Source organism: Prunus avium, chromosome 7 (genome assembly GCF_965620075.1).
Source record: "Prunus avium chromosome 7, drPruAviu1.hap1.1, whole genome shotgun sequence".
Lineage (NCBI taxonomy): Eukaryota > Viridiplantae > Streptophyta > Magnoliopsida > Rosales > Rosaceae > Prunus > Prunus avium.
Window position 1 is genome coordinate 2,079,347 of NC_142290.1, and position 22,169 is coordinate 2,101,515.

Genomic DNA, 22,169 nt, shown 5'->3' on the forward strand with positions numbered 1-22,169 from the left:
TTGGACAACGAGGTCATTCTCTTTCAATCGGGCCATTGCAGGTTGAACTTGTTCTTTGATAACCTCCAGATCCTGTTCAAGCGAGCTCCCTTCGGACATCCTCGTGACGGCTTCAGCATACCGGCCGATCATTTCCTCGCCTTCGGCTAGGCGGGCTTGCAGTTCATCCAGCTGAGACGAATCGAGCAAACCGAGCGCCATGGCCGTATCCAAGCAAGACCTAAACTCCATAATCGCTCCGGCAGCGGTCATTTGTTGAACCCCAAGGAGAAGGAACTCTCGGAGCCGTTCAATGACGGTCTTGGGATCCTCGTCCGAAGGAGCCGAGGCCGAGCTACCTCCTTCCTCGTGGAGGCTGGCGTATAACTCCTCGAGATCATCGGAGAAGGTGGCTTCCTGGGCATGAGAGAGAGGTTGGGTAAGAAATGACCAGCTAGGATATAAGGAGATAACAAAAAGAGATGACTGAATACTCACGGTGAGCGAAAGGTCGGTCATGACCGTCGAAGTAGTCCGCAGGAGACTCGGCACACTCACGACCGTGGCTCCAATTATCACCGGCTCGGCCACGACCGTTGAGTCCTGGGACGACGGCACAGGAGGCATGGTCGCGGCAACCATGGCCAGCGGCAGCGACGATTGGAGAGGCTAGAGACAAAAATTCGGTCAGAAGTATAGTGCTGCTCTAAAGAGAGAACGATAAAGCCAAGTATATTGAAAGCGGACTCTTACCGAGCGAAAGGAGATGCCGCTTGGGCGACGAGGGGCGGACGGAAAGGGCTCACCAGGCACGTCCGCAGCAGGCTCTTCGGCGGCCTCTTCAGTTGCCTCCTCAGCGACCTCTTCAATGGCCTCCTCGCCGCCCTCATCGGCGGCCTCTTCGGCAGCCTCTTCAGCGGCTTCCTCGGCGATCTCTTCGGTCGCCTCTTCGGCAGTCTCCTCGGCAGGCAGCACTTTTGTGGACGCAATCTCAGCATCCAGCACCTCAGCCACTTCCTCGGCAGTGACCGCCTCCTCAACCGCCGCCTCTGCGGCTCCCACCTCCTCGACCACCATATGGGCAGCGGCCGCTTCCTCTACATACGGCACCTCGGCCGTATCCTCCCCCTCGACTATTGCCACATCCTGAGGAAAGAACTAGATTACCAGAAAGCACAAAGAAGGAAAAAGGATGCCAAGGTGGAATACTTACGGTTGCAGGGGGGGCCTCACTCACAGTCACGGGAGGAGCTTCCTCCTCACCTCTGCCCTCCGAGAAGGTAAAAAGGGTCCTCTTCCTCGGCCGCTGCAGGGCCGCCGTCTCGGCCGGGCACTTTGGGCCGATGTGGCCTCAATCGTTGCGGCCTCAGTACCTGGCGCCTCTCGGCTCCTCTTGCGACCCGAGGCTACGTGTACAAAGAGAAGAAACAGAAGTGAGATGACCAGGGACAAAAGTGGTTTAGAAAGGCCGGTGAAGAATAAATGATAAGTAGAGAAAATAGGCGAGGCTTACCAGTGACAGCGGTTGGTCGAGCTGGCAGGGAGGACGGCACGGTCCTGTGCGCTAGCATCTTTCGCGCCCCCACCACAGGTGTCGCCCTGCGAGCGGGGGCTGCGGTTGAGGATGGGGCCGCGTTGGAAACCACGACCGCTGTTCCAGCCAGGGGAGGGGCCGTCACCCTCGGAACGGCCACGGCCAGGGTACTCGGTCGAGGAGGCCCGGCTGATACCTTCTTCACTTTGCTGCCCTTGGGGGTAAGAGGGTCCCAGTCTGCATTCTTCAGGGCCACCCTTGCGGCCTCTTCAACAGGCCGGATAAATCTGGTCGAGATACACTCCTCGTACTAGACCCTCCGATCTTCGTCATACGCATTACGGCGCGACCAGGGTGTCAGAGTCAGGAAGGTCATCCCCTGTTGAAGCTGGAAGGTTATGCTAGCCACGCAGTGCTGCTGAGAGACATCGGCCCTCCATGACGAGAGTAGTTGGTTGACAGAGGAGGGAGTGGGGCCGTCTGGATTAGGACGAACTGTCGCGCCACGAAGTTTGGTAGATAAACCTCGGCCCCGGTCTTGGACAGGCCGCAGTGAAGGTCGCGCGAAACCAGGAAGGAGCCCCAGATCTCCTTCAGGTCATTCTCCGTCTCAACATCAGGAATGACGGAGAGATCTTGAGTTAGGAACAGGGGGAACGGCCGAGCAAGGCAGACTCGGAACTGCGTACCAGTCCTCTCAGCCAGGCCATATAAAAATTTGTAACAGAGGGCCGAGGTGTTATGCTTCCTGGGGGCTCGGGCAAATGCATTGGCTAGCGGCTCGGCGTCGTTGATATCGGCCACTGCCCTCAGCTTTGGGAAGTAGGCTTGCAGCCAGAACTGGAAAGCCCACAGCGGACCACCGTGCTTCGGCTTCATCCCATCGGTGACGATGTCGTGAAGCGTGCGGTAGATGTGGCATGCTCACTTTCCGCCCTGAGCAAGATAATCGGCCACATGGGCGAACTCCAGGGTAACCTTGTTCGCTTGGGTGCAGAATACAAACTTGCACAACCAATACAGCAAGAATGCAGCATGCTCAACTTCGCCGAGGGGGGCGATGGCGTCGTCTTCGGCGCTGTCCTCCACTCCAAATTGCTGTAGAAGCTGGAGTAGTTGAGCATGTTCTTCGCCTTGTTCCCGCCGACCCTTGCAAGAGTAGGCCACGTGGCCTTAAAACTCCCTTCCGCCTCGGGAGCGACGAGTGCGGCGTTCACTTCCACGCCGAGAGGTGAAAGGCCGAACAGGGCGGCCATGTCGAGCACGGTCGGCGTCATCATGCCGAACCGAAGATTCATAGTGTTGGTGGCTGACGACCAAAAACACAAAGCCGCGGCCAAGAGCGACCGATCCATGACGGGCGGCCGATCGAACAGTTTGATCAAGTGGTAGATGCCTTGATCCTTCCATTGCTGGCCGAAGAAGTGCTCCATCCTCGGCAGCCATTTTTCCCAATCTGGGGTCACGGTTGGCCATTATTGCTGCGGCCTGAGGACGTTGCAATCCTGGAAGTCCCCCCCGTCAAAGGCCGAGAGATCCACTAGATTGTTCTTCAAATGGGCCACAAGCCTGTCTGGCATTCCGCCATAAATGGAGGGGCCGAGAACGCAGGAATCAGTAGGGGCACCGTCGTCATCAGCCCAGGACGCGATGATGTCAGGGAGGACCGAGCCCTGGATGTCTCGGCAAATAGCCTCGAATTCAGAATGGAAGGCTTGGGACCGAACTTCGACAGATGTGGAGGTGCTGGAGGCCATTAGAGCAGATTTAAGATGAGTGTTTAAGGGGGAAATGCGAAAAAAGGGGTGATGAACGCGAAGAACACTGGAAGAAAGTCCTGAAAAGGGGAGAGGGTTTGTAGGTTCTGGAAGGTCGTGAGCTCAGGAAGGATTCTCTGGTAAACTTGGAGGTTCGAGAGTTTGGTGGGTTTGAAGGTTTGAGAGAAGGGTTTTTGACAAAGGTTGGGCGTTTGAGAATTCTGAAAGCGTAAGGAGAAAGCGAGGAAGTCTGGGTTTTTATATTGGCGCTAGAATTCGAAACAAAAGGGCGTGTCTCTCTCGAGAGACGTAACGTTCTGTCAGTACGCTCAACAGGCGCAATGACGTGTCAATAGCCCAGAGGCCGTCGTTTCCTCTGACAAAACGAAGCGACGCCCTGGGCAATGATGGCCTACACGACGTGCTTGAGGCATTAAATGCACTGACTGGCCTGCGCATTTAATGCCCTAGTTGTCAATCACTTCAGAAGCAATGCAAAGGGTCCATCCCTTGGAATCCATTCGGCCCCTACCCATGCCGAGGCCGAAGAATCCAGGGATGTGGGGGCAATGTTTGTGCCTAATAAATCACGGCCATGAGCTGGCCGAAGGAGCCCCCTTTCTCGGCCCTGGCACTTGCTCGTGAAACTAAAACGCAGCGTTTCAACAGGGTGCTTTGCCTTCCTGAAGACAAAAGAAAAACGCCAAGGCATGATCATCTCGGCCTCGAGTGCAGGCCGAGGCCGAGGCCAAGAAAAATCGCGGCCAGAAATATTAAAGTCTGATCATCACGTGATTGCAGGGACCCATGCTTCATTTAATGAAGTAGTGCCTGTTTAATGCAGCAAACCCACTGACCACAAATAAGCATTTAATGCATGAGGGAAGGTGGGAAGTGACTGAAGTCAGGTTTTGGCGACAGAAGACAGAGTGATTAGATGTAGACATTCTCACAAGAATTCTTACAGCTTGAGAGATTAGGTCACCAGCTATCAGAGCAATAAATGCGTCTCCACGGCCAGATTCACCGGGATTTATGGTGTCACTACACCATGCTTCACGATCCCAAATGTCGATTGGACTACCCACTTGCGCTAATCAGACTCCACTATGCGTAATTTCAGCCTCGATTACTCATCCAGGAACTCTTCCTATAAATACAAGGCTCGAGCTACATTCAACGGGTTCAAACACCAAACAAAAGCCTCCCATGGAGCAACTTATATTTTCCTGTAATGCAATTTCAATATTTTTACTTGCTTTCCTAGGAGTAGTGATAGTTTGTAAGGAAAATTCATTCATCAATATATCATACGACCCTTGATTTTCAAGGCACCGGAGCACCATCCCTGTTATTCCCTCACTCACCCCAGATATCATACGACCGTCGCTCCCTGAGCAGCGCGCCGGAGCACCGCCCAAAACCCACCAAACAGCACCATCCAATGGCCTTGTAGTTCAGGCCGTGAACCTAACAGCCGAGACTTGTTCCTCTCTCGGCTACAATCGTTTGATTAGAAGACGAGTTCAAACAGGCGCACCACTTAACCATTATATCCCCATCAACCAACTCGACGCAGGGTAGACCGTGCTGGCACGCCCGCGCACAACCTCATCGCACCCAAAAGCAGGAAACCGCGTGTCAACGCACATCCCCTCGGCCCGGAATTCCAGGCCGTGAGATTTGCGCGGCAGACGAATTGATGTCTCAGAGAATACACACATCAATGAGGGTTTCAAAAGCGTCATGTAAAAGGCCAACCACGTCCATTTCTATACTCTTACCGACGTGGGAAGTTAAATAACAACGACTAGCAATCGGATTGAAATTTTGAGATCGTGGACCCCACGGGGTCCTTGGTTGACTTTTTGAGAATTAATCGCTTTTTGAGTCTCAAGTCTCTTTTAGACTATCCGAGACATGGGAAAAAGCTTATGTAGGCATAGAAATGATCATAAACGTGATGCACGCACTTTTAGGAGCTGGGGGTCAGGGTTTTTAATTAAATGTTTATATTGAGCAATTTTATTAATAAAATATTCGTGATGGCTTAAATAGGTACTCAGGCTCTAGCTGTAATAACCCAGAATTAACCCTAAAAAAAAAAACTTTCAGATTGCGCCCGGTTAGGCCCCCCTTCACCCCTTATTATTTTCTTCTCCAGCCGCCACCTCCAAAACTCCATAACCACCGCCATCGACACCGGCCAGCCCCAGACCAGATCAGCTTGACCTGCCGCTCCCTCCCCGCCTCACCCCATCGTCACCCGCTGCCAGATCTGCTGGAAAATGAGCTCGGAATCGCCGGTTTTGACAGAAAATTCCTGGCCGTTCTCCCTCCTCCAGCCACCAAATTTGACGAATAAGGTATGGATTTCCACCTATTTTTCATGTTCTAGCTGATGGTTGGGTAGGAATTGATCAATTTGCAACGTAGGCAACTCGATTTTCGAGTTCAATTTTGGTTGGTTTTCAAACAGAGATTCCGTCCACTTCCAATCGTTTTTCAAGGTAGGTCCAAGAACTAAAGTGGTTCCAAATGGGGTTTTACACCTAGGGTAGGAATCTTGGCCTGTGGTTTGGAGTTTTTTAGGCCGCCAAAATTTACTCAAGGCATCCACGCGCTGCCGGCACGTGCGGCGGCGTGTGGGCCAGGTGATCATAATATATGTTGATCTAGGCACTCTTAAGATCGTGTAGAATTTCACGGATCGTGAATCGGAGTCCCGGATATTCCAATTCAATATTTCAAAGTTTAATTAATTAATAACCGTCCGATCAGGCGATCGGGATGAATCCGACCGTTTGATCGAGGCCAAACTCTTGGGACATATTTACTAAATATAATGAAACCTCTAGGAACTCTCAGATTCATAATTGGAGGCCGTGGACCCCACATGTCCCGAGTTGACTTATCGAGATTTTATCACTTTTTTCAGTCCCGAGTCTCTTTTAGACCATCCTAAACATGGGAAAAGCTTATGTGGGCATAAGAATGATTTTAACTTGATGCACGCAATTCTAGGAGCCGGGGGTCAAGGTTTTTAATTAAATATTTATATTGATCAAATTTATTAATAAAATATTCATGATGGATTAATCAGGCACTCGGGCTCAGGCAGACGTGCAGGAGGGACCTTCGAAAGGTCCAGCTAGCTCGGACGCGCAGTGAGTGGACTTTTAGTTGCTCTAATAAATTGCCCTAGGATTAAATTTAATTGTTGGAATGTAAATATATATTCATGCTGGCAGTTGGATTATAAATATTTGCTTATTTGACAAGTTGAAGTTTGGGAAATGTTCAACTTACAGGGGAGACTCTGCCGAATTTTCGGCAGAAATCAAACTTGAAATAAATTGAATTTTGAATAGAAGGGCAAATAGGTCATTTGTGCCTGGCCTTTGACAAGTGTCAGACACGCATGAGGTTCGGCTCGGATTCCAAAGTGGAATTAGGGTCGGGTCCTGTCAACTTGGTTTCAGTGCATTAGGTTTAAATTCTTGTAGACTTCGCACCTTGTTTGCATTCCTGTTTTATTGAATTCATGTTTCTTGTGACAAAATCATGGGCCCTAAACGTGGTGGTGCTCGTAGAGGGACTAGACAGTTGTCCCGACTCCGGGGACAGGTTCCCTAGCCCAAACCAGTGGAATTTTCGATTCCTGAGCAGGCATCGGAACCTGCTGAGCAGTCTTTTGTTGAAGGTCTAGCAGGGGTCGTACCGGTGATGCCCACTGTGCCGGGTGATGCCCACTTCCATCAGACACTGGAGCTATTGACTCAGGCTCTGTCTAGGACTGGGCTTCCAGCAAACGTGTTGGAATATGAAAAGAAGTTTGACGAAAAAGTGTCAATTATTCACCAGAGGACTGAAGACGTCCATCCTTGATATCGTGATAGGATAGCGGCTCACTAACTTTGAAGATTTGGTCATGTCTGCCTCACTAGTCGAGAGTAGCCAGTTGCTAGTAGAAGGAGTCGCCGCCAGTACGCTGTGTGTGGTAGGCACCATACCGAGCCTTGTCAACAGGGCGCCACTGGGTGCTACCACTGTGGTCAGTTCGGACATTTTCGGAGGAAGTGCCCGATGCTCCTCAAAGGCGGAAAGATCACCGTTACACCGACTCAGGGAGATAGCGCATAGGGCAAAGCTGAGTGGACACTGTCCAGTAGTGGGGCCCAAACCAATATAGCCAGCAGAGGATGGACTGAAGACGTCCATCCTTGACATCGTGATAGGATAGCGGCTCACTAACTTTGAAGATCTGGTCATGTCTGCCTCACTAATCGAGAGTAGCCAGTTGCTAGTAGAAGGAGTCGCCGCTAGTGCGCTGTGTGTGGTAGGCACCATACCGAGCCTTGTCAACAGGGCGCCACTGGGTGCTACCACTGTGGTCAGTTCGGACATTTTCGGAGGAAGTGCCCGATGCTCCTCCAAGGCGGAAAGATCACCGTTACACCGACTCAGGGAGATAGCGCATAGGGCAAAGTTGAGTGGACACTGTCCAGTAGTGGGGCCCAAACCAATATAGCCAGCAGAGGATGGACTGAAGACTTCCATCCTTGACATCGTGATAGGATAGCCATGTCTGCCTTACTAATCAAGAGTAGCCAGTTGCTAGTAGAAGGAGTCGCCGCCAGTGCGCTGTGTGTGGTAGGCACCATACTGAGCCTTGTCAACAGGGCGCCACTGGGTGCTACCACTGTGGTCAGTTCGGACATTTTCGGAGGAAGTGCCCGATGCTCCTCCAAGGCGGAAAGATCACCGTTACATCGACTTAGGGGGATAGCGCATAGGGCAAAGCTGAGTGGACACTATCCAATAGTGGGGCCCAAACCAATATAGCCAGCAGAGGTGGCAGCCAGCAAAGGGGACGTGGTGGACATTTCAGAGCTACGAGCAGAGTGTATAACATGTCACAGCAGGAGGCACATGCGTCACCTGATGTGATCATAGGTAGTTTACCAATTTTTGGAATTCCTGCTAGAGTTTTTATTGACCCTGGGGAGACGCACTCGTTTTTCCCACAATATGGATGTGAGACTCACGGCTCTGCGTGAGGAACTTGCTATTTCCAAACCCACGGGACAAATTGAAGACTCAGTTGCAGGAGTTGGTGGATAAGGGTTTTATCCGGCTTAGTTTTTCACCTTGGGGCACTCCCGTTTTGTTTGTGAAGAAGAAGGATGGTACCATGAGATTGTGTATTGATTACAGACAGCTGAACAAGGTCACCGTGCTGAACAAGTATCCATTGCCGCGTATTGACGACTTGTTTGACCAGTTGAGGGATGCCAAAGTGTTTTCTAAGATTGATTTGAGGTCAGGTTATCATCAGCTACGGATTAGAGAAGAGGATGCCTAAGATAGCTTTTCGGACGAGGTATGGGCACTATGAGTTCCTGGTGATGCCATTTGGTTTGACTAATGCGCCAGCTGTGTTTATGGATCTCATGAATAGAGTGTTCCGACGTTACTTGGATCGCTTTGTGATTGTGTTCATAGACGACATCCTGGTATATTCTAAAAGTCAAAATGCGTACATGAAGTACTTGGAGATTGTGCAGAAGACTTTACGGAGGAAACAATTGTATGCCAAGTTCAGTAAGTGTCAGTTTTGGTTGGACAGAATGAGTTTCGTGGGACACGTGATTTCTGCAGAGAGTATTTATGTGGATCCCCAGAAAGTGGAGGCAGTAGTGAATTGGCCACAACCAACTAATGTCACTGAGGTACGGAATTTCCTTGGGTTAGCTGGGTACTATTGTCGCTTCGTGGAAGGCTTCTCCGCCATAACGGCACGTCTCACTCATTTTACAAGAAAGGGAGTTAAATTCGAATGGTTAGATGAGTGTGAGGAGAGCTTCAATGAACTCAAGACCAGGTTGACCACCGCTCCAGTATTGACACTTTCGAATGAAAGTGGGAACTTTGTTATTTACAATGAAGCATCCCGACAAGGACTAGGTTATGTGTTGATGCAACATGGTAGGGTAATCGCTTATGCTTCTAGGCAACTCAAGAAGCATGAGTTGAATTATCCTACTCATGACTTGGAACTCGCTGATGTAGTGTTAGCTATGAAGATTTGGAGGCACTATTTCTACGGGGAAACGTGTCAAATTTTCACGGACCACAAGAGTTTGAAATATCTGTTCACCCAGAAGGAATTGAATTTTACACAAAGGAGGTGGTTAGAGTTAATTAAAGATTATGACTGTACTATTGAGCATCATCCAGGGAGAGCTAATGTGGTAGCTGATGCCCTCAACAGGAAGTCATCGGGATCTGTAGCTCATTTCTGAGGGAGGTATTTTCCACTGCTGATTGAGATGAGGAAACTGAGTGTTGGGATAGGTGTCGATGATCAGGGAGCACTGTTGGCTACTCTCTACGTGAGACCAGTGCTAGTGGGGCGAATAATTGAAGCCCAGTCTTAGGATCCATTAGTTTCTACATTGAGATTAGAGGTTGAGAATGGTACTAGAATAGATTACTCGATAAGAAATGATGGGGCTTTAATGGTGGGTACCAGATTGTATGTTCCTGATGATGAAGCATTAAAAAGGGAAATTCTGGAGGAGGCTCATTGTTCAGCTTTTGCCATGCATCCTGGCAGTACAATACCGTACACTGAGATAACATTATTGGTGGCCTTATATGAAGAAAGAGATAGTAGAGTATGTCAATAGATGTCTCGTTTGTCAGCAAGTCAAGGCTGAGCGACAGAAACCATCGGGATTGTTGCAACCACTTCCACTTCCTGAATGGAAGTGGGAGCACATTACTATGGACTTTGTGTTCAAACTCCTTCGAACACAGAGCAAGCATGATGGAGTATGGCTAATTGTGGATCGACTCACCAAGTCTGCTCATTTTCCTCCGGTGAAAGCGACTTATGCTTTGAATAAACTGGCCAAGATTTTTATAGATGAGATCCTCGGTGTACATCTCGATTTTGGACAAAGTTACATGAAGCTTTTGAGACCCAGTTGCGGTTTAGTACTGCATTTCAGCCCTAGACTGATGGTCAATCAGAAAGAATGATTCAGACTTTGGAGGATATGTTGAGAGCTTGTGCATTGCAGTTTTGGGGTGACTGGGATGAAAAGTTACCACTCATGGAATTTGCGTATAATAACAGCTATCAAGTGAGCATTGGAATGTCACCATTTGATGCCTTGTACGGGAGGCAATGTAGGACACCATTGTACTGGGATGAAGTGGGTGAGCACAGATTGGAAATATCTGAGGATGTCGAACGGACAAAGAAGCAGGTTGAACTGATCAAAGAAAGACTCAAGGTATTTTTAAAATTGTCGCCTTGGAAAGGCGTAGTAAGATTTGGAAAGTGGGGAAAGTTAAGCCCTCGCTATATATGGCCGTATGAAATTGTAGAGCGTGTGGGCCCAGTGGCGTATAAACTTGCCTTGCCTTCAAACCTTTCCCGATTACATGAGGTATTTCACGTCTCCATGCTCCAGAAGTATATTTCTGATCCTTCCCATGTGCTGGAGGAACAACCAATAGAATTAGAGGATGATTTGAGTTATGTGGAGCAACCAGTTCATATTTTAGATTGGGAGATGCAAGTGTTACGTTCTAGAGAGATTCCACTTGTGAAAGTCTTGTGGATGAGTCATAATGTAGAAGAGGCTTCTTGGGAACCCTCACCTCTTCGAGTGACATGTATGTAAATTTCGAGGATGAAATTTTTATAAGGATGGTAGATTGTAATAACCCATAATTAACCTTAAAAAAAAGTTAATAAAAATAAAATAAAAAAATTCAGATTTTAACTCTCTCTCCCTCCCCAGATTGCGCATGACCAGGCCCCCCCCTGTTATTTTCTTCTCCAGCCGCCACCTCCAAACCTCCACAACCACCGCCATCAGCGTCGGCTAGCCCCACATTGGACTGGTTTGACCTGCCGCCCCCTCCTCGCCTCACCCCTTCGTCACCCGCCACCAGACCCGCCGGAAAACGAGCTCGGAATCGTCGATTTTGACATAAAATTCCCGGTCGCCGTTCTCCCTCCTCCGGCCACCAAATTTGACGAATAAGGTATGGATTTCTGCCTATTTTTCATGTTCTAGCTGATGGTTAGGTAGGAATTGATCAATTTGTAGCGTAGACAACTCGATTTTCGAGCTGAATTTTGGCCGGTTTTCAAACCGAGATTCCGGCCACTTCCAGTCGTTTTTCAGGGTAGGTCCAAGAACAAAAGTTGTTCTAAATGGGGTTTTGCACCTAGGGTAGGAATCTTGGCTGGCAGTTTGGAGTTTTTCCGGCCGCCAGAATTTACTCAAGGCACCCACGCGCTGCCGGCGCGAGGGCCAGGTAATGGACCGACATTGTGTCCTAAAATGATCTCCTTGTCCTCATGAGCGCGTAGGTACTTTCGGATTCCAATTAGAATAACGTTTGAACTCCGAACGAATCTGGCCTATTGTGCGATTTCTGGGTTCGATATGTTTGAACCATTGGATCGCAGGCAATTTAATATATGTTGATCTAGGAACTCTTAGGATCGTAGAGAATTTCACAAATCGTGAATTGGAGTCTCGGATATTTCAATTCAATATTTCAAAGTTTAATTAATTAATAACGTCCGACCGGGCAATCGTGATTAATCCGACCATTCGATCGAGGCCAAACTCTCTGGACATATTTCCTAAATATAATGGAACCTCTAGGAACTCTCAGATTCATAATCGGAGGTCGTGGACCCAACATGTCCTGGGTTGACTTTTCGAGATTTTATCTCTTTTTCAGTCCCGAGTCTCTTTTAGACCATCCTAAACATGGGAAAAGCTTATGTGGGCATATGAATGATTTTAACTTGATGCACGCACTTCTAAGAGCCGGGAGTTAGGGTTTTTAATTAAAAATTTTATATTGAGCAAATTTATTAATAAAATATTCATGATGGATTAATCAGGCACTTGGGCTCAGGCAGACCTGCAAAGAGGGACCTTCGAAAGGTCCAGCTAGCTTCAGACCCGCAGTGAGTGGACTTTTAGTTTTCTAAATGATTTTATGCAATTAAATTTCATTATTTGGTCTTGAATAAGTAGTTAATGACTCATGTTTTTCCTAGCATGGATTGCCGATTGTAAATATTTATTTATGTGCTAGTATGTTCGTACGATAATTGTATAAATATAGATATGCATGTGTGTTTTCTGTACGAGAATTGTATGCAACTTAACTGAGTTTTCTTATAACGGTTTTTACGGAGGGGTTAGTATGTTCGTATGTTATTTTCAAAACTTTATTTTTGGTCCACTCACATTTTTAAATGTTTTGTGCCTCCAGGCAATAGACGTGCACTAGAAGGCCACCACATGGCAGTTTCCGCTTCCCGCACTTCCCCTTCTTGATGTAGGATTTCTTTTGTAAACAAACTGTATTTTCCTTGAAATTCTGAGTTAGTTGCTTTGTAAACATCCTAGTTGCCTTCGGATAAGTCATCATGCTTGACTTTGCCCCACGAGTCTTAGGGATTTTCGAACTGTGGGAGCGAGGATTGTGGATCAAGTTGACTAATGTCTCCTGAATCCTGTGAGGATTGCGGCTCGGGTCGACTTTGTGTTACCGAGACCTACGAGGACGTGTCACAAATTGTGACACGAGGAATTGACGGAAATAAAATGGGTATACCTAGGTGGTAGAAAGTTATTTCTTTTTTATGACTTTAATCGGTTTGATAATTTGTTTAAATGATTGAATGTGTATATAGATATAAATATGCACGCTTGACTCATGTACGAATATAGTAGGCAATTTGATTAAGCTTTTTAAAATGTTTTTACGGAGGGGTTAGTATGTTCTTATAGTATTTTCTAAAACTTTAATTTTGTCCACTCACATTACAGGAGAGACTCTGCTGAATTTTCGGCAGAAGTCGAACTTGTAATAAACTTTGAATTTTAACTAGAAGGGCAATTTAGTTATTTGTGCCTGGCACCCGGCAGGTGTTGGACACACACAGGGTTTGGCTCGGATTCCAAAGTGGAATTTGGGTCGGGTCTTGTCATGAACAATTCTTTGAATCCAATGCATTCATCATGGTGTTGCTAAAAGTCATACTTTTGTACCAACAAACAACGCCAATAATAGAATATATATACTTTGAATATAGGTCGTACTTGTTCTGGCTTGAAACCTAATATGCTAATTTAGTTACCATTCTGGCCCAACAAGAGGTCCAATAGTTGAAATCTTAATTGTGGTAGGTGTCCAATTTGGAGTCGAAGCAAGGGGTCCAATTGTTCGTTATCCGTGCCAAACATCTATTGTATGCGGCAAATGCTCACGCGTCGAGGGTTGGTGTAAGTGTCTGCCAAATAAAATATTGAAGTTCATTCCTCAAGACTTCTCTACACACCCGAAAGCACAAAAGGAAATGCCATAATCAATGCAACTGATTATACTAGGCATCAAATCGCAATCTTATTATACTAACTTATTTACCATTGTAGTTCGATAAATTGATTTGTTTACAAAAACCATGCATGAACAATTGATTTGTTTACAAAATATTTTTCAAATTCGCCTATATATATTGTATTCTTTTATAAAACTAGTGACTCCGAATTCAAGTTTTATAGCACGTAGAAACATATGCTTCCTAGCTTTCAACAAATTGAATAGATATGGAGAAGGGTTTATTCAAGTCAGCTTTCCTCATTATCCTCTTTCTTGTTTCATATGAGGGTAAAATACTTCTCTCAATTTTTATTTTTGTAACAATGAAAGAGAAATTTATTCTTGACATACTATAATCCTAACGTTAAACCTAACAACCTAGACTAACCCCAAGGGCTAACTTCTTTGAACAATACAACTGCATACATGGATTTTTTTTCCTCCCACGTGGTTGGCTTCACTTATTTTTAAAATGTGGATATGTCGTTGATACATCGTTAAAATTATATCCTTTGACTTAACAATTGTTGATATTTTCAGCCATAAACTCGAGTTTAAGTATATATTTTTGTAACGTCAACTTATGCATAAAGCAGTATGTTCACAATGAAGAGAAAAACCAGTTTTATTATGAATTATTGAAATCTTAATTGTGGTAGGTGTGCAATTTGGAGTCGAAGCATGGGGTCCAATTGTTCGTTATCCGTGCCAAACATCTATTGTATGCGGCAAATGCTCATGCATCGAGGGTTGGTATAAGTGTCCGCCAAATAAAATATTGAAGTTCATTCCTCAAGACTTCTCTACACACCCGCAAGCACAGAAGGAAATTCCATAATCGATGCTACATTATACATACAATATATATCATATACTTAAGTTGTGCTCCAAAAATCCTATGTTCTCCCAATATGTTCTTTAAATGCTTGAATGAATAATAAATAACATCATCTTCTTACTTATAGTTTGATTGGTTTGAATTTCTTGTCATAATACTATGACGATAAAAGTGTGGTACACGAGCAAAAAATGAAGTGATTCTAAATTACCCAACACAACAAAAAAAAGTAATTGAAATAGTGTAACACCTAACAATTTTCGCTAATTAGGCGCCAACATGAATTTCTAAAATTGATAACAAATAGCCTTCTATTCTCAAATGGTTGTAGTAAATAAAGTAAATATAAGTGGTGGTTCTAATTGACCTCTTTTAGGCCTAGTTTGGAATTGCTACCGCTTTAAAAAAAAGCCGCTTCTGCTGAGCTTTAAAAATAATCAATTGTAAAATAAAGCAGTTAAACGTTTGGTAAACTGTAATTTTAAAAGTGCTATGAGTATGAAAAGTAGTGTCAGAGCGTTTGGTAAATTTTACCATAAAAGTGCTGTAACTATTTATAATGACTAAAATGGACATGATGCTGAAAGTGCTTTTTACTAATCTGTTTGGTAAAAAATAAAACTGTAAAGTGCTTTTATACTTTTCTCCCTAAAAATTATATTAATCTTTGCTTAAAGAAAAGAAAAATTCAAATTGAATAAATTCCAACAAAGATAATTATGTATTGAATAAATTCCAACAAAAATAAAGAGATCACCACAGTAGTAGGTTCATACACCATCCTTCATATTGAATAAGTAATAAATATTTTTTTTTTGACAAATCCTTTGTCCTAATAAGCTTTAAATTGTAGCAATAAAAAAACATTGAAACTAGGCTTAAATAAATGGAAATAAAGAAACTGTCTAAGAAGATGCATGCATTAAACTTGCAGCAATCTTGTTCCTTAATGTTTCTTGTTCTTGTGCTCCAGGCCCTTGAGTAATATGATATTCTTCTTGTGCATCACCCTCCATCTCCATTGCATTTGGGTTGTCATTCACTTTGTCAAAATGAATATCATGTTGGGTGTGCCTCCTTATATAGTTGTGAAGTGCCATAGTTGCAATTATTATCTTCACTTGCTTATCGAATGGATAACTGGGCATGTCTCGTAAAATACTCCACGTTTTCTTCCATACACCAAAAGTGCGTTCAATGAAACTCCTAAGGGAAGAGTGTACGTGATTAAATACTTCTCTAGAACCTGTTGGTTGAGTACCCCTATGAAAATCTGGAAGATGATACCTTTCACCTTTATATGGTCCCAAATACCCGCTCATTTGTGGGTAACCCGCATCCACAAGATAATATTTTCCTGTAACCAATAAGATATGTTAATTATAATATAATTTGAAAGTGCGAAAATTCGAAGTTTAATGATATGCACATATTTGAAACATTACCATTTGGAGGTTTGGGAAAATTTAGAGCATTATTTCGTAACGCAGATAAAAAAACTCTTTTATCGTGTGTAGTGCCTTCTGAACCTGCATATGCAAATATGAATTGCATGTCAAAATTACAAGTAGCCATTATGTTTTGAGTCGGTATTCCTTTCCTGCCAATATATGGTACTTGATCTTTAGGAGGTACTGAGGCTTTAACATGTACGTCATCTATAGCACCAATGCAATCCTGCAAACAAGAAGAGAAACATTTCAATAAATATTACTTTGTTCGTAAAACAAACAATAAATTGTTGTATCTAATTTTTACCTTAAATGGGGCATATATCTTGAATCTCTCAATTAGGCCTGGGCACGGTCCGGTTTGGACCGGTTCTCAGGCAAAATTGGGACCGAAACCGGTACTGTTCACCGATCCGGTCCGGTTTGGATTTTAACAAAAATACCAGACAAAACCGGACCAACCCGATCCAGTTTTGATCCGGTTCGGTTCCGATTTTTACGGTTTGGGCCGATTCTTCAACTTAATTGAATATTTTTTTGTTCTTAAATTTTTTTAAAGCTTCAGCCCAATTGATATTTAAAACCTTTTGGGCCTAATTATTACCGATTGGCCCAATTCACATTCACACTGCAAATTGAATGAATCCATCAAGCATTAATACAATTTTTTGACAAAACAACAAATAGCAAGCATTAATATAAAACTTAAAACCTAAAAACAAAACAAAATAAAGCAAATTTAATTACAAACAAATTACAGAAATAGAACACATTCAATTTTCTGCAACATCTTCAGTCTTTCTTTTTATCCATGCTACTTCAGTACCTGTTTCAAAGAGCAACAAATTGTCAATTGTTGTAATGTTATTTTCTTTTTCTGAAAAATAATGAATGAGCTTCTCTCCCATCTAAAGTTTACAACAACGTTCAAAGATTTGCATGCCACTGAGGAATGATATCAGGAATAAAGAACAGGTATGTCAAAACACAACAGGAAAAAATCGAAAGAAGAAAAAGAAGAGAATCAGACCTCAGTAACATCATCAGCCCCAAATCATAGAAAATATCAATACCATATCAGAAGAAACAAATGAAACCAAAAGTGAAATAAACGCACCAAAATGGATAGTTGACCAAAAAAAAATACAGATCTGCACAAGGGATTGGAGAGATAAGAGACGCTGACCTGCTTTGGACTGGGACTTAACCCAGATCTCCAAGAACTTCACCCAGATCTACAAGATGAACACATATATGTACAGAGAAACAAAAAATGAAGAGAAAAAAAAGAAGAGAGAAATACAAAAACAGAGTTGCAAAGAAAAGAGATATAGAGGGAGAGAGAGAAACATAAAACCAAGAAGAAAAAAAATCAGAGTAATAGAAAATCAGAGAAAGAGAGGAAGAAAAAAAGAAAATAAAGACGAAATGAGAGGAGAAAGAATAAGAGAGAAGAAAGAAATAATAAGAGGGAAAGAAGAAAAAAGAACTGAGAGGAAAAGAAGCAGAAGAGAGAAGAAAGAAAGAAGAAAAAATAAGTTGAGGAACCGAGAGGAAAAGAAGCAGAAGAGAAAACAAAGAAAGAAAAAGTAAGTTGAGGAAATCTGAGAGGAAAAGAGAGAGAGGGCGTGAGAGAAAGAGAGTGATGTGAGATTTGATAGGATTAGGATATTAAAATATGGCTTGTTGGACTTAGGCAATGGACTTGGGAAATTTGGGCTTTTTGTTGGTATAATGAAATAGTTGGGTTTGGGCCTAAAAAAATTTCACAAATATATATATAATATATAAATATATAAAAATTAATTCTATTGGACCGGTTCGGATTGGACCGGTTCATTAGGGTGAAAAACCGGAACTGGAACCGGTTTGAACCGGTTCGGTTTGGATTGGACTCGGTTTTTGACTTTTCCGGTCAACACGGTTTTTTTCAGTTTTTTTCGGATTGGTTTGGTTCGGTTTTGCGGTTTTACGGTTCCAATGCCCACCCCTACTCTCAATATCTCTTCTGGGACTCCCTTAAACTCAGGATCCAACAGTTTTATGATATCAACGGCCATAAGGCATATAATATCAAGTAATTTACCAAAGTATCTACTCACAGTTTCACCAGAATGTTGAAATCGTTCTTGTGCTAGCCTATTCCCTATACCATGTCTTAGAATTGGGCAAAACTACATACATCAAAAGCAATACACCAAGTCCTACAAGATGACAAGGATTCAAACACACTCCCATATATTTTTCCCTTATTTTTTGGGTTTGCAATTTTGATTTTTATTCACAAAAGATTAATGGAAGTTAAAGAAATACAAGTTTGCAGCAAAACTAGTTTATCATAAAGGGAATTAAAAGGAAAATGGAGCTTGTCGTTGGGTGATGATATCAAGTTTATTATCAAGTTAGAGGAGATATGCATTGTGGACCCATCACGACTCAACCACAATGAGGTGATATGCATTGTGGACTGCACCTAGAATAAAACCAACAGCTATGAGACCCATCACGATAAACTCTCAAGAAAATAAAAATAGCAGATCAGATGGGTCTTCAATGCTGGCTAATAAAAATACCAGCTATGGGTCTTCAATGGTGTCCACACAAAAACTTCTTGGCATGGACACCTTCATGCTTGAAGAAACCATGGACAACCAGTAGAAAAAATATGGACGTATATAAAACCAGTAGAAACCATGGACAACCAGTAGAAAAAAAGAAGAAAAAAAAAAAGAGCAGCACGTATATAAAAAGTTTGAGAGATTGAAGATATTGAAGAATCTACCTTGTGAAAGAGATTGAGAGAGATTGAGCGAATGGTTGTCTCCAAACTTGGGAGGCTACGTGAAGAAACTTGGGAGGCAACATGAAGATGAACTTTGGTGTCTACAGATTTGAGAGAAATACGTGATGATAGATTTCTAACCTAATAAGGGTATTTGTGGAATTGCGAAAATTTCATTAAAGGGAGCACATTGCTTCAATTGAAAGCAACTTTAAAAAGTAACCCCAAGGTTGCTTTTAAAATCTGCTATCAAAAGACCATTGCTTTTAAAATAAGCAGGATATTTTATTTTTACCAAACATCTTAAACTGCTTAACTTTAAAGTTAAGCAAGTTTTTGGTGAAAAAAAGCAATCTCAAACGGGGCCTTAATCACTTGAAAAACAGATAAAGTTGTACATATGTGGATTACAAAAAAGTTAAATAATTTGAAGTTATTGTATATTTTAGTCTCAAGCACGTAGTTCTGAATCTCAAAACAAGTAAATGTTACTAATTTATTTAGTGCGTGCTAAATATTATTATTTCTTACTAGTTTAGTGTTCAATCCACTGAATTACACGAAAGACCTAAATTTTAGAAAAACCAGTATCTCTTTGGTAGTCATTTTTATTTTATTTTGTCACCACATAACTCTGTTTTTAAAAAAACTAGTATCTCTTTCGCATATAAAAAGTTGGTAAACAAGTTCGGCCATGTAGCGCTATTGTATTTAAAAAAATGTACCATCCAGGTCCATTAATTTGATAACATATTGGGATTTAAAAAGGTTTTCTTCAGTATAGATAAATTTATCGACTTATTATGTAGCAGTGTACTGCGACGGTATCTGTAACTCTACTGTCTGCATATGTTTGAACTAACCACGTCGGTTTGTTCAATTAACGACATATAATATTATTTTACCACGTTATGAAGTTAAAAGTACCATTGTATTTATTCACTTTATACGTCTTACCTTATTTGTAAACCGACATCTTAATTTTTGTTGCTTTTTAAGATTTATTTCTTGGATTTTTGTAGCCTATGATGGTAGATCAACAGAATGACAAGAATTGAGAAAAACCACGACGGTTTATATAGAAAACCGTCGTCACAAGGAAATTAAAATGAGATCCCAAGAGATACAAAATCTTTCCAGTGGGATCTATGTTCCTTATCATATTCGAACCCCAATGTGAGAAAGACAATATTTTAGACGTTGAGGACGGATGTATCTTTGTGCCTTTGAGATACACAAAGACACATACACATCAACATTCAAACTATTTGCCTCTAAATCCAAATTGAAGATGCAAGACAATTTTTCAAAAAGAAAATTCAAAAATTTGAGAAAGACAATATTTTCATAAAGAAATTTTGAGAAAGACAATTTTTTGAAAATTAACGATGTGTGTGTTTTGGTGTCTTTGAGATACACCAAAACACAAACATCGTTACCATCCAAATTATTGCCCCCAGAGAGGGGAGAGAGAGTTGGAACTTTGAGTGAAAACTGCAAGTGAAAGAATGAGTGAAAAGACCCGATTTATACATATCATCTTTACTAACCACGACAGTCCTGTTATAATTCGCGCCGTCTAATATTAAAAATCCACGATGGTTTATACTTTCCTAGTGCCATTCTAAAATCATACTAGGGTAGTTATTTAGAATATAGAGGAGGGTTGTTTATATTAACCACGTCGGTTTTTTTAGTTATAGCGTCGTTAACATTGTATTACCACGTCGTTATTTGAAAAAACCTTCGTCCAAAATTTGTATTCGTTTTTTAGAGTTCATTTCTGGATTTTAGTAGCCTTTGACGGTAGGTCAAGAAAACGAAAAGTACTGTCATATTAATTCATTTTATATGTCAGACCTTATCAGTGAATAGTCGTCTTAATTTTTATTTCTTTTAAGTTTCATTTCTTGGATTTTGGTAGCCTACGACGGTAGATCAATAAAATGTCAAGAACTGCGAAAAACCACGGCAGTTAATATAGAAAACCTCATCATAATCGAACCACCAATGTGAGAGAAAGACAATATTTTAGACATTGATGACATATGTGTTTTTGTGTCTTTCAGATATACAAAATTACATACGCATCAAAATCCAAAACGGTTGCCTCACAAACGCGCACACACATCAACATTGCCTCCAGAGAGGTGAGACAGAGCCAAGATCTGAAGTGAGGGCTGTAGCCAAGGGCAAGCAGAAGTTGGAACTCTAATTGAAAAATGAAAGTGAAAGAACGCGTGAAAAAACCCAATTTATACAAATAATCTTCACTAACCAATTTGGTCCTCCTATACATCGCATCGTCTAATTACAAAAATCCATGTTGGTGTGTAATAAATAGGGACGTATTAAAGTATATAGAGCACCAGAAAAAGTAAATTGCGGTTGTGTAAACCTATCTAACCACGTCGGTTTGGTAAACTAAATTCATTGACTTTTAAAACCAACAATGACAGTTCTCTATAAACAGGTGACATCGTAACTTATAATATCACGTCTTCAAAAGTAAACTTTTGTCGTGTAAAACCTAGATAACCACATCGTTTTCGGAATACCAAAAGTCAATTGGCTTTATTACTAACCACATCGATTTCTACTATTTTAACGCCGTTGTAAAGACATACTAGGGTGGTTTTGGACAAAACCGTCGTCTTATTGATCTTTGGGACAATATAAAAACTTTTTTGTCACCTGACCTAAAGTTTTACATTCTCTCTAACTGTTAAAAATGTTCTGCTTCCTCTCAATTTCCCCCTCATTTCCCAAAAGCGGCGTGTCTGAATCTCTTCATCTTCCTCATCTTTGTCTCATTTCTCTAACCATCTTCTTATTTGAAATGATCGTGGGAGAGAGAAATCTGAGCGGTTTTTTCTGTATCAACTCATAATAATAATACGACGGTTTTATCTTAATTATGTCATTTTAACGCTCTTACCACGACGAATTTTCACATCCGTCGTTTTAAGAATATCACGACGGTTTTGTTTTTTTCCCGACGTCTTCACTGTAATAGTACGTCATTCTTTTTAATTAACCGTCGTTTTTTTACTTGCAGTTTTTGTTTCTCTCTAAACATGGTTTCGAAATCTCAAAGTAAGGAGGCTCAAGTATCAAAAGGTCAAAGCAAGGACCTTGCAGTTTCAAAGGTTCAAATGAGTAAAGCCAAATCTGTTCAAAGCAATCCCGCGAAGAAGATGAGATTTACTTCAACCTCCGAGAAAGACCCAAGCTCAGTGACATTTGATGAGGAGCCAAAATCAACTCGCGGTATCAACACAATGAACTGTGTTGTGAAGAGAAAAATCTAGAAGATTAAGCCTGTGGTTGAGTACAATAAAAGGGGCAGACCATATGGCAAGGCTACTGTTGAGATGCAATCTTACATTAGTGTTTT

At 42.5% G+C, this 22,169-nt stretch overlaps 1 long non-coding RNA gene across 1 annotated transcript; it reads right to left on the reverse strand.

The window, feature by feature from the left end:
* Positions 1-16,625: 16,625 nt before the first annotated feature.
* LOC148292802 (uncharacterized) lies at positions 16,626-17,708 on the reverse strand. Its single transcript, XR_015837198.1, has 2 exons — positions 17,177-17,708; positions 16,626-16,816 (listed from the first exon to the last, which is right to left on the reverse strand). It is a non-coding gene; the product is annotated as an uncharacterized LOC148292802 (long non-coding RNA).
* Positions 17,709-22,169: the final 4,461 nt, after the last annotated feature.